At 51.6% G+C, this 13,310-nt stretch overlaps 4 non-coding genes across 4 annotated transcripts; 1 reads left to right on the forward strand and 3 right to left on the reverse strand.

The window, feature by feature from the left end:
- Positions 1-4,224: 4,224 nt before the first annotated feature.
- TRNAQ-CUG (transfer RNA glutamine (anticodon CUG)) lies at positions 4,225-4,296 on the reverse strand. The gene has a single exon. It is a non-coding gene; the product is annotated as a tRNA-Gln (tRNA).
- Positions 4,297-4,946: 650 nt separating this feature from the next.
- TRNAS-AGA (transfer RNA serine (anticodon AGA)) lies at positions 4,947-5,028 on the forward strand. The gene has a single exon. It is a non-coding gene; the product is annotated as a tRNA-Ser (tRNA).
- A 3,918-nt stretch (positions 5,029-8,946) lies between these two features.
- TRNAQ-CUG (transfer RNA glutamine (anticodon CUG)) lies at positions 8,947-9,018 on the reverse strand. Its single transcript has one exon. It is a non-coding gene; the product is annotated as a tRNA-Gln (tRNA).
- A 2,713-nt stretch (positions 9,019-11,731) lies between these two features.
- Positions 11,732-11,813, reverse strand: TRNAS-AGA (transfer RNA serine (anticodon AGA)). Its single transcript has one exon. It is a non-coding gene; the product is annotated as a tRNA-Ser (tRNA).
- Between the last annotated feature and the right edge of the window lie 1,497 nt (positions 11,814-13,310).

Here is a 13,310-nt window from a genome sequence, read left to right on the forward strand (position 1 = left end):
GACCAGCCCCCCTTGCAAACAGCTGCAGTGAGCCCTGTGCTTTGCGATGTGCTGACTCCACCACCGTGATCGAACCCTCGCCGGTGGTGGTGACCCTGCCGGGCCCCATCCTCACCTCTTTCCCTCAGAGCACAGCTGTGGGATCCTCTCTGTCAGCTGCTGTTGGGAGCTCCCTCAGTGCTGGGGGGGTCTCCATCTCTTCCGGGGGTGCCCTTGGATTTGGGAGATTCGCAGGCCTCAGAAATGGTCTCTGTGGGCCCCTGCGTTCGTGCAATCTGTACTGGTAGGGCCAGCGGATCGCCGAGGTTGGAAAGAACAACCAGGAACGAGGAAATGAGATCTGGATCCAGGACCATGGAGATGCCTGTGACTTCCCAGTGTGTGGGACACCTGCCTCTCCCTCTGAATGGAAGGGAGCTGTGTGTCATCCCTTGATATCGTGCTCTTCTTGCTCTTGTTCTTTCTGTGCTTTCCTTGCTACCCTCAAGAAACCTCCTCATCCTCCTTCCTGGGAGCTTCCTTCGTAGCTTATGCCGTTGACCAAGGCGACAGACATCACCCACCCTTGCTGTAGATGAGAGAGGATGCTCACCAGCTGCACCTGCAATGAGGAGAAAGAAGTGTCTTTCTCGTACTTCTTATCCTGCTGCAAAGGATGATGTTGTCTTGCTCTGTGGAGCCCTCGACCTCCAATGCTCAGTGCTCTTCCTCCTCCCCTTGAAATGCACTCTTTCTGTTCTCATTAAAGAAATGCTGCATCCCAGCCTGAGTCTCCTTGTGTTCCTTTCTCCCGAAGTTGTGACTCTCTCCTGGACATGTGTGCTGTGGGACTGCTCATTTTCTTTACAGGTTGACGCAGAGGTTCCTGCTCAGCCATTCTGCACTGCCCTTGCCTCATCTCTGGTCATGTGCAGGTCAGTCCTTTTGAGACGGACTTTCACTTGGTCTCCCACCAAGCCTCCATGGTGAGCAAAAGAGGATGGAAATGGCAAGGACCACTGGAGAAAGGCAGAGAGGGGCATTTGGAGGCATGCTGATGGAGAGGGGGCACCTCTTTCTTCTACCTCACACTGTGTGTTCAGGTCTGTATTTACTGTCCACACTATCACTGGTGTTATTTTTGGTTGAGACAGGGAAGGAACAACCAGCCTCAGGAAATAGCCCACACAAGTTGTGCCACTATGATCACCGTGCTGCTGCTGCTGCTGCTACTGCTGCTGCTAGTGTGGTCTATCTATGGTTTGAACCATATAACCCACTCCTGAGATCTGTATAATCTGTAAACTTGCTGAAGGTTCACTTTGCCCACTGTCCAGGTCATTAAAGGAAAGTGTTAAACAGTATAGAATCCAGCTGTACTATTAGGATGCAGCTTGAGTGCCTGACCTCCAATTGGAGTTTGTGCCACGGTGCAGAACCCTCTGGGCCTGGCATTTAAATCAGTTTTCAATGATCTCTCTGGCCACTTATCTGCTTCACATTTCATTAATTTTTCTGTGAGGCTATCACGGGAGTGAGCTCTGAAAGTCTTGTTCAAGTCAAGAAGATCACTGTCACTTGCTCTCCCATTGTCCCCAAGGTAGTAATCTCTTAATTGAAGGTTTAGGTATGCACATCAGAGATTAATTCCCCATCATAAATCCATGCTGACTACTCCAAATCACCTTCCTACACTTCATATGACTGGAAATGGTTTGCAGTATTATACACTCCATCACCTTCCCAGTGACTGAGGTGAGGCTACCTCCAGTTCCCCAAGTCTTCCTTCTAGCCCTTCCTGAAGACGTGAGTAGTGTTCACTTTCCTCCAGAGCTCAGAAACCTCTACTGATTACTACTACTGGTCAAAGACCAATGAGAGTGGCCTGACATTGACATTGGTGAGCTCTCAGCCTTCATGGATGCATCCCACCAGGGCCAATGAACTTGGGTATAGCCAGTATTTTTAAATGCTCCCTAACCTGATCCTTCTCTGCCAAGGATAAGTCTTCATTGCTCCACACTTACCAGCTGGGCTCAGGAGCCTGTGTTTTCCTAAAGCAAAACTTACCAGTGAAGACTGAAATAAAGAAGGCATTGGGTTCCTTGTTTTTTCCTATGTCCTCTGTTACCAGCACCCACTCTCCCTCCCCTCCCATTCAGCAGTGGCCTCACACCTCCTTTAGTCTTCCTTTTGCGGTGGATGTACTTGTAGAAAACTTTCTTATTGCCCCTCATGGCCCTTGCCAGATTCAGCTCAAGGTGAGAGGTCAGGTAGAGAAATTCTCCCTGCAGTTGAAGGCCCCTGGTGACATGCATGGGGAGCAGGAATCTTGGGGTGGGCAATGACAGAAATAAGATAGTTTCTAATTGCTACACAAACGGCTTTTTCATGTATCTTTCAGCATGGTGAGGGTTCGGGGGTTTCAGGACCCCTGAATCTATCAGTCCCCAGAGACTCAAGGCATTCCTGTTTCTGCCCTGATTGCTCCAGCCTGTCCCAGAACCACTGTTTCCACTCAGGGGAGTGGATCACCTCATGTCTCATCTGTCCCAAGTGCTTCAGCCTCACCTCCCATGGTGAAATGGATGCCAGGTCCACTAGCCCTTTCACATACTACCTCCCCAGGCCACTATTTACTACACAGGATTGCACAGCCCAAATGCTCAGGCAGGGCTCGTTTTGGGACACCAATGCCTTGATCATAGATGTCAATTGGCACTAAGGAAGGAGATAGCAGCAGCCAAAATTTCACCTGTCCACAGGGAAGGTAGATTATTCCTATGTGCACACTAATCACCAGACAGCAGATAGGATAGGCCAAGGGTGCAGGAACTTTGAATGAGGTGAGCTAAAGTGTGAGAAAAGCCTCTGCCAGAAGCAAGAAGACAGCAACCCCCAGGAAAGGAGGAGATGAGCACAGGACCATCATCCTGCTCAGGGAGCAACAGGAGATTCCCTGGGCGGAGCCATGGGCAGCTCAGCCTCTTGCAGCTTTATTGCAGCCTGTCAGGACTCTGAGACTGTTTTTATGGGTATAGGTGACAAACAGACTGAGACCCACTCCCGAGGGATGTTTGTTTGCATTGGGGTCTTCCTTTACTGAACAATGAAATGGCAGTTTATGAGAGACAGAGGCATTCCCTGAAACGTTCCAAAATGAGGTGCAGCAAGGAGCCAGTAGAGTTATTTTGGCTTGGGGCTTTCTTGTTCAGTTGTTGCAGACTAAAATGAGAGTACCCAAAATGTCCATGGGATGGCAGCAATAGAACATCCATGGAGTTTTCAGTTTGTTCTCGCTCAGCATTTCTCTCCAGATGCTCTTTCACCAGCTGCTCAGCCTGACAAGTGGAACCCTCCTCTCCAAAACAGAAAGCAATCTTAATCCATGCCTTCTGAGGCTTTCTAACCCTGCATAGAAAAAGGGGAAAATGCAGAAGAAATAGCAAGTGTGAGTGGTCGGGAGGGAAAAAGACTTTTTATGGGCAGAACTGGGTTGCATAGTGCGTTTTCTCATCACTGGCAAAAGAGCTCTAATTCCTGAGTGGGTAGAAAAAAAGAAAAGCATGCTGCAAACATGATTTCTAGCACTGTGTGAAAGTTCTCTCAATTTCCTTTCGAGTATGAAGTAACTAAAAGACACCTTCATTTCTTTTGCAGCTTATGGCCTGTGGGCCAAGGGAAGGACAAGGAGGCTCTCACAACTAGACTCACTATCTCAAGGGGATGAAACTTCTCAAGTCTCTGATTCCAGAGTTGCATAAAGAAAAACTATATTCTTCAGCATGCTGACAGTCAAAACATCAATCTGAGATATACTGCTGCTTGTAACCCACGTGTGCACAGCCATCCAGGGGAGCAGCCCTACTGGAAGCCTTCTGGCAGGGGCTGGACCCCTGACAAGGAGCCTTGAGGGTATAGGGAAGATCTCATCTGCAGGGCCACCTGTAAGGATCCAGGGCCCAGTGCAGGACTGGGAGTCACCTGACCTCCTGTGTGGGTCGGCCTGCCCTAAGCAGTGGCTCCTAGGCGCTGGGCTCCTCTGGGAGACCTCTGGCTGCCCACTGAAGCCTGTAAGGGCAGAAAGTGCCCTCTCCACAGTGTCCCCCAGGGAGGAGCAGCATTGCAGGCTACAATATTAGAAGCAGTTACCATTATTTTGGGGATGCAACTGAGCTGGAGACTGTGGCAGACTAAGGCGGCACAGTAATATTGTGTGAGCATGCTCAGGAAGCCAAAAGGTGAAGGTCCCACTGAGACTTGAACTCAGATCACTGGATTCAGAGTCCAGAGTGCTTACCATTACACCATGGGACCTCACCTGTTTGTGTTTTCTGCCCATCCCTTACTGAGCCATATGCGCCTAGATTAGCCTCACAGGGCCTCCATCTCCCTGGCCTTCACCAGGTGGAGCCAGGCTCAACTTGTTTTTTCCATAGATCTCTCCCACTCTTGCAAGCTATTCCCTCTACGCACCAACAACCTGCATGGCAAGTGTCATAGTCTTTGTTCAAGGGTTAAAACCAGCATCAAGAGGCTGAAGGTGCTGCCTGGAGGTCACCATCTTCCTTGCAAGAGAGTCACTACCCCAGTGCTCCCTCTCAGATAAATTTGAGAAAATTGTCTAATATCCCACCCCACAATCACCACCATCCCTGGTTGTCTCCACACAGCTGCCTTCTCTTTTTCCCCAGAAGCAGCGAAGATGTCAGCTGGGAAGTGAAACTGCCCCCAGATTGGCAGGATATCCCAGACACCTGGCTGAGGACAAGATGCTGGGAGCTGCAGTTGTAGCCCCTGGGGTTACACCTCGCAAGGCCTCTTGAAGAGCTTGGCAACAGGTGCCCACCATGCTCCATACAGGTCAAAACCATAGGACTTCAAGTAAAGCAGACCCTGAAAATTCCAGAGAACCAGGTGTCCTTGCACAGGGCAGGTGATGAGCAGGGCAGAGAGGGCTGGAGCAGGTAGTTGTGGCTGAGTGGTGAAGGTGATGGACTAGAAATCCATTGGGGTTTCCCTGTGCAGGTTTGAACCCTGCCAACTATGTAGTCCACTCCTCTTTTGGGCTTCCTGCAATTGACCATGCTGCAGGTGTGGGACTCAGCCCAATAAATGCTTGGGTAGATGGGAAATCTTGCTCACATTTACAAGGTAAAGAAGTGAGAGCAGAGAAAGTGCCAGCACTGAATGTGAGCCATGAAAGAGGTCCTTCTGTGTACACAGGGCTCTCATTGCTAATTATGATAGTCTGTCTGGGTGGTGCAGCATATTAAGGAAAAAGGAACCCCAACGGGCCCATGTAAAGGGAGCCCAGAGAAAAAGGTGACACAAGCCCATGGCTAGTGCATGGTTTGTCCCCTGCAGCCATGCCACTGGGAGTGGGGTTGTGAACAGCAAGATGCTACCCACAACACAAGTTGCTTAGAAGAAATGCTATATGAGACCCTGAACTTTTAACCAGAGTTGACAGGACCTGAAAACCCAACCTCAGTTGGCTCTCATCTGCTGAGAATATGCAATACTGACAACAAAAAGAATAGGAGATTTGCCTCCAGAAGCTAGCCATATAAGCACGGCCTCGGTGTGTAATCAGATTCCCCTGACAGGTGCTGACACACTCACATCTGCACACCCAGCCCTCTCTGTCCTGCCTTTGCTTTGTCTGCTCTGCCTGGTTGCTACACGCTCTGGTGTGTGGATGGGACAGGGAACCAGCAGACACATGCCCAGAAATGCAGATCTCAGCACTGCCACCTCATCCCTCACTCTCACCAACAGGTTCTACCAGCTCAGACTGCCCAGAGCCTTCCTGGGCCGCCTGGCAGCACTTCAGACTGGCCACCACCCAGTGCATCTCTCCAGCCCTGCCCTGGGGTGACTGGGAGCCACCTCCAGTCCCGGCACTGTGGGGCAGGTAAGGCACAGAGAAGAGGGGTTTCTCTGACTACCTGGAAAGCTCTGTGGGGAGAGGGGCAGCCCTCGGCTGTCATGGAGCAGCACGGGCAGGGTAGCGGCAGGAGCACACAGAAGCTGGGAGCTGTGGGGAGCAGAGCCCAGCACGGGCAGGGCAAGGCCCTTGCAGCCCAGCAGCGTGCTGCAAGCCCTGGGAGGTGGGTTTGCAGGCAGGGTTGCAGCCCTGATGATGTGTCTGGAGAGCAGGTGCTGTGTGGGCTGCAGAGCCACATGGCTGCCCCATGGGTGTGAGTGTGTTGAGCACCTGCAGAAGCAGGTGGGGTGGTGAGAGAGCAAGTGTCCATGCAGGGTTGAGGGGAGGAGATGTGTGGAGAAGGGCAAAGCAAGGGCGTTGTGTTTCTGCGTCCAGGCGCAGTGTCCGTGAGGTTTCCAGGGAGAGATTTTTGTTGTGCGTGTGAGGGCAGAGGGTAGAGGAAGGGGCAGCGGGGTGGGCAGAAGCGGTGGTGGTGTGAGTGTGAGGGAGGGTGAGTCTGAGCTGGGGGAGGTGTTTGGATAGACATTGTGCAGAGCAGAGTGGCGCAGCGGGAGCGTGCTGGGCCCATAACCCAGAGGTCAATGGGTGAAAACCATCCTCTGCTAGTTGCCTTTTCTTGCCCTGCTCCTGCCACCTGCTGCCTCTCCCTTGCATCTTTCAGCAAGCTTTAGTCTGCACTGCTCTACTCCTGCTTTCCGGGCACCCATGGCCATTGCCACCCTACTCCCTCAGGCCCTTCTCACTGCCACCCTGTCTTTTACTTCCTTAGGAGCCAGCCCTGCCACAGTGCCCCTCAGCAAGCCAAAGTGGTCTGTGTGGAGCAGCAGGACCAGCACAGTGCAGAGCTCTCCCCACAAGGCACTGGCTGTCCTGGGGACAGTGCTGTCTCTCCCTTCCCAGCAGCCAGATTCAATCCCAACTTCCTAGATGCAAGCAGGGGTCTCCGGGACTCTGCAGCTGGGGAGGAGAACAAGGCTGGTGCTACTTTGGGAAGCACCAACGTGATCAACTCACCTGGGGTCTTTCTCCATCCCAGTCTGTTTGCCTCCGTGCCCACGTGTAGGTCCAGCCAGGAGCAGGGCCCAGCAGGTATTGCCAATGGGCGCTGTGCTGGCCGTATGTGGTTTGGTGTTGGCAATGAGGGGAGAGGGGGTGCTGCAGGGTGGCCTCTGTGACAAGAGCTGAGGGGCTGCCCTGTGCCAGACACAGCCGGTTCCATCTCCACAGCAGATGCACTGCAGGGCACAGCTGAGCCACCAGCACAGGTTGTGGCCCCTCTGAGAAAATATATTCTAGAAGTGTCAGAAAAGCTGGTCAGGGAGAGGAGGAAGGAACAAAAAGAGTGAGAAAAAGCACAGGGAAGACTCATTCCCCCTGCACCACCTCTACTGGTAAAAGAGTTGGGTGTGAAGGAGTAAAATTGAGCCTTTGACAGGGGAGAGGAAAGGCCATGTTATATGGAAGCTTTTTTTCCTTTTTTGTTTCTCACTATGTGAATCTCTTTTAGTTGGCAAAAAATTAGTTTGCCCCAAATCAAGCCTTATTTGCCCTACACTGTGTCCTTGTTTTTATCTTGACCCATGAGATTTCTTGTACTGTTTTCTGTGCTCTGCATCCCTCAGAGGTCGGGTAAAGGAGTGAGCAGCTGGGCAGGTGTTTGGCTGTTAGCTGTCCTTATACTATCACAGGTAGACACACACACAAACACACACAGACCTGCATTGTACATGCACAGCAGGCCCACACATGAATGCAGATGGGGAGCAGCGCCACTAACAGCACCAACAGCACTCTCACAAGCATGAATGACACAGATGTCCCAACTCTTTCCCTCTGGCTGCTCAGAAATGGACAGACAGACCCCTTCCCTCCTGCATGCACACCCAGCAGGACCCTTGAACCCTGAGCTGTACCATAGGTCTGTGCAGAGTCCATGCTCGGAGCTCAGTCCTGGTGTGTCCAATGACCTGCTCCAACCTTGGGCAGCCCCTGATGCTGATCTCTGTAGTCGGCAGCTAGTGCAGCTTGAGATTTCCTACTCAACATCACATACCCAGAGAAAAATGCACACATCCCAACAGCTTGAGGTTGAGTGTGTACAGGGAAGGAGGGGGTGGCCAGTCTCTGAAGTGAATGAGCAGGAGGTAAACCAGTCTCTGATCTGGAGGAGCAGAAGTCAGGCCAGTAGGTGAAGTGAGAGAGGAGGAGGGAGGCAAGATTGGGAAATGGAGGCGCAGGAGGGAGACCAAGCTCTCTCTGCATGTAGCCTCAGTCATCCAAGACAATTGGCCTTGTGAAGCTAGGACACAGATTGATGTTAAGTTGTATGAAGCTGTAGCATTTCAGATGAAAGAGGCAAGGGCTTAATCATGACCAAGACCTTGGCAAGTGGCAACTACTGGGTGTTGAGATGCTTCAAGAGCAAGGAAGCATTTCCTTGCTCCCACAGGGCTCTGGGACACAACATAAAAGCCTGGGCTGCACGGAGATTTTAAGTGGGTTTGTGTCATATGGAGTGCCTTTGCCATATCGCCCTCTTCATGATAAGCATGGCACAAATCACTGCACAGCTCCAGGCTCTGCATTCTCCTCTCTTGCCTTCCTTTCCTTGAGGAACGAGGTAAGCCTGATTCTCCATCTCTCTGTGGGCTGAACTGCTGTCATGGTGGCTATTGCAGTTGATACTTGGGCTGCCACAGCTTGGCCCTAACATGGAAAGGCTCAAGGGCAGTCACCTCTTGATGGAATGCATGATCTTCACCTCAGCTGTTGTGTGATTCTCTGAGCCACTGCTGGATCCCCTCAGCCAGGCGCAGACTTCAAGCATGAAAGAGCAGGGGCCAGACCTCAGGAAAGCTGCAGAGATTTGGTATGCAGAGGGCAGGAGAAGGGGCATTCGTGTCATTGCCGGCGGCTGGGAGCACAGCAAAGGAAGGAAGACGGGAGTGCATTAAACAAGTGAATGAAACAGGCAAGGATATAGGTTGTGAGCATGCCCTGAGAAAGCCAAAAGTTGAAGGTCCCACTGAGACTTGAACTCAGATCGCTGGATTCAGAGTCCAGAGTGCTTACCATTACACCATGGGACCTCCTATACTTTTGCTGTCTGAAGAATCTGACTCTGGTGAGCCTGACAGGTTCTCCATCTCCCTTGCCTTCACCAAGTACAGCCTTCTTCCAGGACCATCAAGCACTGTCCATTCAGAGGGCCTTGCAAGAGACTGACAGAGCTCTTTGCACAAGCCACACATGCCCTCTCTCACAAGTCCCAGGCTGATAACCTGGGACAATCCAACTTATGCCTAATTAGACATCATTACAAACTTTACACCAGAACCTCTTCAACATTGCACCTCATGGAGTACATTCATGGCCCAGCAATCGGTGGTTTGACACTTGCACTTGCAGTCTCTGCTGCTGCCTCCCTTCACCCCCGTGCTGGACAACCCTGTTGATCTGCCTGTGTAACTTATTGCCTCTCCTGTTTCTCACCTTGCAGTTCATACCAAGAAGCCATTAAGCAGATATTTTTACTCTTGGTTGCAGTCCTAGCTAAGCTTATGACCTTACCGAACGAGGGGACCAAGAGAGAGAGCAGGGGATGAGATTTAAGAGAGGGAAGAGTTTGCAGAAGGACCCAAAACAGCTTGCTATGGGTTGCACATGCTGGACTGCCAGTCTACCAGGTCTCAGACTTAGCCTGGGACTCTGAAGACACAACCTCCCAGTACCTTTGAACTGCCAGAAGCACTGGGCTGGCAGCCAATACTTCTGAACCCACAGGACAGGCCATGCTGTCATGCACAAGCCTAAGGTACCAGATGGTAAGTTACATTCAGAAAGGGCATGAGGAACACCCAATCACTGCAGTAGGGTTAAATCTCTACAGAGTCACAACTCTGAAAGCATGTCCCAGAGAAGCAGCTATGCCACTGTGGGAGGAGGGGAGTCCCTTCTAAGGCTGAGAAGGTGTTTCTCCAAAGAATGGAGGGTATTCCTGGGGCTCTGCTAGTCCAGGGAGAAAGTATTCTGGTCCAGCGGGTTGTGTGGGCCACTGTAGGCAGTTCCCTTCCACAGAGCATTTTATCCTTGATTTCCCTCCTGGGTGTACTGCCTACTGGAGCTGCTGCTGTTCACAGCCCATTTGCTTCCCTAAAGTCACGGCTGATGTTCTTTCCACCATAGCTGCCAATGCTTCTCCTTCCTGGGAAACACTGCACAGATTACACTTTGTGTCCCCTTTACATGCTTCATAGAGATCTCCCAGAGCTGCTCAGCACCTAGGAGCCACTGCTGAGGGCAGGCTGACCCACACAGGAGGCCAGGTGACTCTTGGGTATTGCACCAGGCCCCAGATCCTTACAGATGGCCCTGAAGATGAGATCTTCCCAATGCCCTCAAGGCTCCTTGTCAGGGGTCCAGCCCCTGCCAGAGGGCTTCCAGTAGGGCTGCTCCCTGGACGGCTATGCACACATGGGTTACAGGCAGCAGTGCAACTCAATGATGCTGGAAGACCCTCTGGGCTGAGTTCTCCATGTCCAGACATTGTCTTGCTTCCTCCTTGGCCTTTCTGCAAGTTCTGGCTTGGTGGATGGGCCCAGTAAGGCTGCTGTTCTCTCCAGAAGTTGGAAAGAACATCCTGGCGTCTTTCTGGCTGATGGCAGGCCTTGGTATGCCAGAGAGTTGCTTGGCCATGTGCCTTTGGCCTTACATACTACCAGGAGCCCAGCTGGGCTGAGATGTGAGTCAGACAATGGTGTCTGCTGGAAGCCAAAGCCTGAGAGAACTTCCAGGGCTTCACTTGGATATCCACAGGGGAGAGGCTCAGGATAGATGGGCAAAACTCACCCTGCTCTTATTCCCAGCAACATTTTCAGGAAGGCATGTCACTGTCAGGGACTTGTGCAGCCCTGCAGGAGATCTGGGTATTGCAGGGCTCTGAAAGAGGTCAGCAGTGTGGAGCTCTCACTTCCCACCATGTAGTAACCAGGCCAGAGCCTGTGCCCAATATCCAAGCACAGGCCTGGCATCAGCTGCTTCTCCAGGGCAAAGCCACCAGCATCCCCAGGCATGGACTTGTCTTAAAACCAAGGGTCTAGTAAAGCTGGTGATGAAGACCCAAGACAAGCTGTCTCAGTCATCAGTTTTAGTTTTCTTCTCTTGTCAGCAAGATCTGTACAAACAGAACAGGATGGAAAAAGGCCCCAATTCATCATCTAGTCCATCTCAGTGGTCTTCCCTGAAGTAGCACCAGCCTCATCCTCCTCACCATCTACAGTGTTCTGGACATCCTTGCTTGTAGCATTGAAGCTGGGGATTGAGCTGCCTGATGGGAAGGGAGAAATAATTTTGTCCCTAGGACATCCACTGCCTCATGGATGGAGCTCGTGGATGTACATCGTTAGCAATGAGGGCCACGTTGTGCAGGCTCTCTTTGGAGAGGAGTTGCTGTAGTTTCAGGTGTAAGGAAAACAGCAGCTGAGGCTGTTCTGCTTGGGATTTCAAGTGAGATCAGGCTCTTAAGGTCTGCTCAACAACCAACAGGAGTGGACCTCTTTTCATGGTTCATATTCAGCACCAGCCCTATCTCTTTCCCTCATTTGGCTACTTTGTCAATAGGAGCAGGATTTCCCATCCATCCAGGCCTTTCTAGGAGGAGGTGAGAAAGAAAGCAGGGAGCAAGGGGTTTTGCTGTGGACCTGGGCACTCTGTGCAGCTGGGCCAATTCTATCTTTGTGGGCAATTTGAGTCCCACACCTGCAGTGTGGTCAGTTGCAGGCCACCCAAAAGAGGAGTGCGCCCCGTAGTTGGCAGGATTCGAACCTGCGCGGGGAAACCCCAATGGATTTCTAGTCCATCGCCTTCACCACTCGGCCACAACTACCTGCTCCAGCCCTCTCTGCCCTGCTCATCACCTGCCCTGTGCAAGGACACCTGGCTCCCAGGGAGCTCCAGGGCAATGCTTCACTCCAAGCCCTGCATTTGGGACTTGCACTCACCATGACAGCTGCCTTCTGACAGGCTTCCAGGGACCTTGAGAAGCCCAAGGGCTTTGGCTGCAGATCCCGGACAGTCTGTGGAGGAGCAAGAAGCAAGGCTCTGCACTGGAAGGGGAAGAGGCAGTACATAGTCAGGTGCACAGGTAGTATCGTGGTAAGCATAGCTGCCTCCCAAGCAGCCCATCCTGGGTTTAATTTCTAGACAAGGCAGAGAAGCTTTTCTTCAGCGTGGCTCCAGGGTACCTTGTATCTCCTGCAGATAGCTTCTTGTGTTCAATGACCTCCCAACTTCCCCTATCAAATTCAGTTCCCTTGTGGGGTCTAACCTCTCCCCTTGCCTCTCCCCAGCCTTGAGACAATTATTTTGGCCACTTGTGTTTCCAGGCTAGGATCTGCACTGCAGTGCTGGTACAGAAGCCAGGAGAGAGGCATGACGGGAGACATGAGAGACGATGGGTGGGAATGCTGCAGGAGCAGGAACATGGCCAGGGCTTCCAGACAGGCTGGGTGTCCTCATCCCACCTGGCAGGAGGGACTTGTGCCCACTGCTCCTCTCTGCTTGCATGTAGGAGGTGTTGGCTGAGCAGCTTAGATGCTTTTCTGACTCTAAATGCCTGTGAGTGACCATAGAAAGGGGCATAAACCTGACTCCCAGATGCCAGGACTCTGGCTGAGATTTAGGCTCAGAAAGACAACTTGTCCCTGCCTTTTACAGAAGGTGCCCTCAACAACTCAGCTGAGCACCCATGTTCATTTTTTGCCTACCACCTCATTAATCCTCACCAAAACCCACACATTTTGTGTTATTCTCAAAAGATGCCATGTGGCCCAGTCTCCTAGCACATTCCTTTACACCCTGTACCATCTGCCTCTCCCCATCCCACGCCTGCACAGCAGTACAGCAGGCTACAGCTGTAGCCATGTTTCCCTGCAAAAGGTCAAAAATCTCCAGTCTCCTCTCTTTTGGCAGGACAACAGGCAGCCTGGGGGCCTTCAAACTCATAGAACTGTGTTGTAATCTCAGCCCAGTTCATAAGCATTCCTCTATCCAGGAAATACTTAGGGCAGGCAGGAAAAGTCAGTGAAAAGTCAGTGCTTCCTGATCATTCATGGAAGGCATGCTGGGTACAGTGGAAGAAGAAATGAGATCAACTCTCAAGTGCTTTCAGTAGCAGGACTCAAGATGGACCATGAGAGACATTACAAGGACATGATGAGAAGCTGTAGTGCTCCGTTTCTTTAAGACTTTTTCTCTTTCTCTTATACACTTGCTTATTTTTAGTTCTCTGGTATCAGTTCAGGGAGCTCCACCGATAACTGGCAGAGTATAATGCTGGAAAACACACTCATTGCCGTGTTTCCAGTAGTAAGCAGTAAGGTCA

The sequence above is a fragment of the Chlamydotis macqueenii genome, chromosome 12, assembly GCF_036417535.1.
Source record: "Chlamydotis macqueenii isolate bChlMac1 chromosome 12, bChlMac1.mat, whole genome shotgun sequence".
Taxonomy (NCBI): Eukaryota; Metazoa; Chordata; class Aves; order Otidiformes; family Otididae; genus Chlamydotis; species Chlamydotis macqueenii.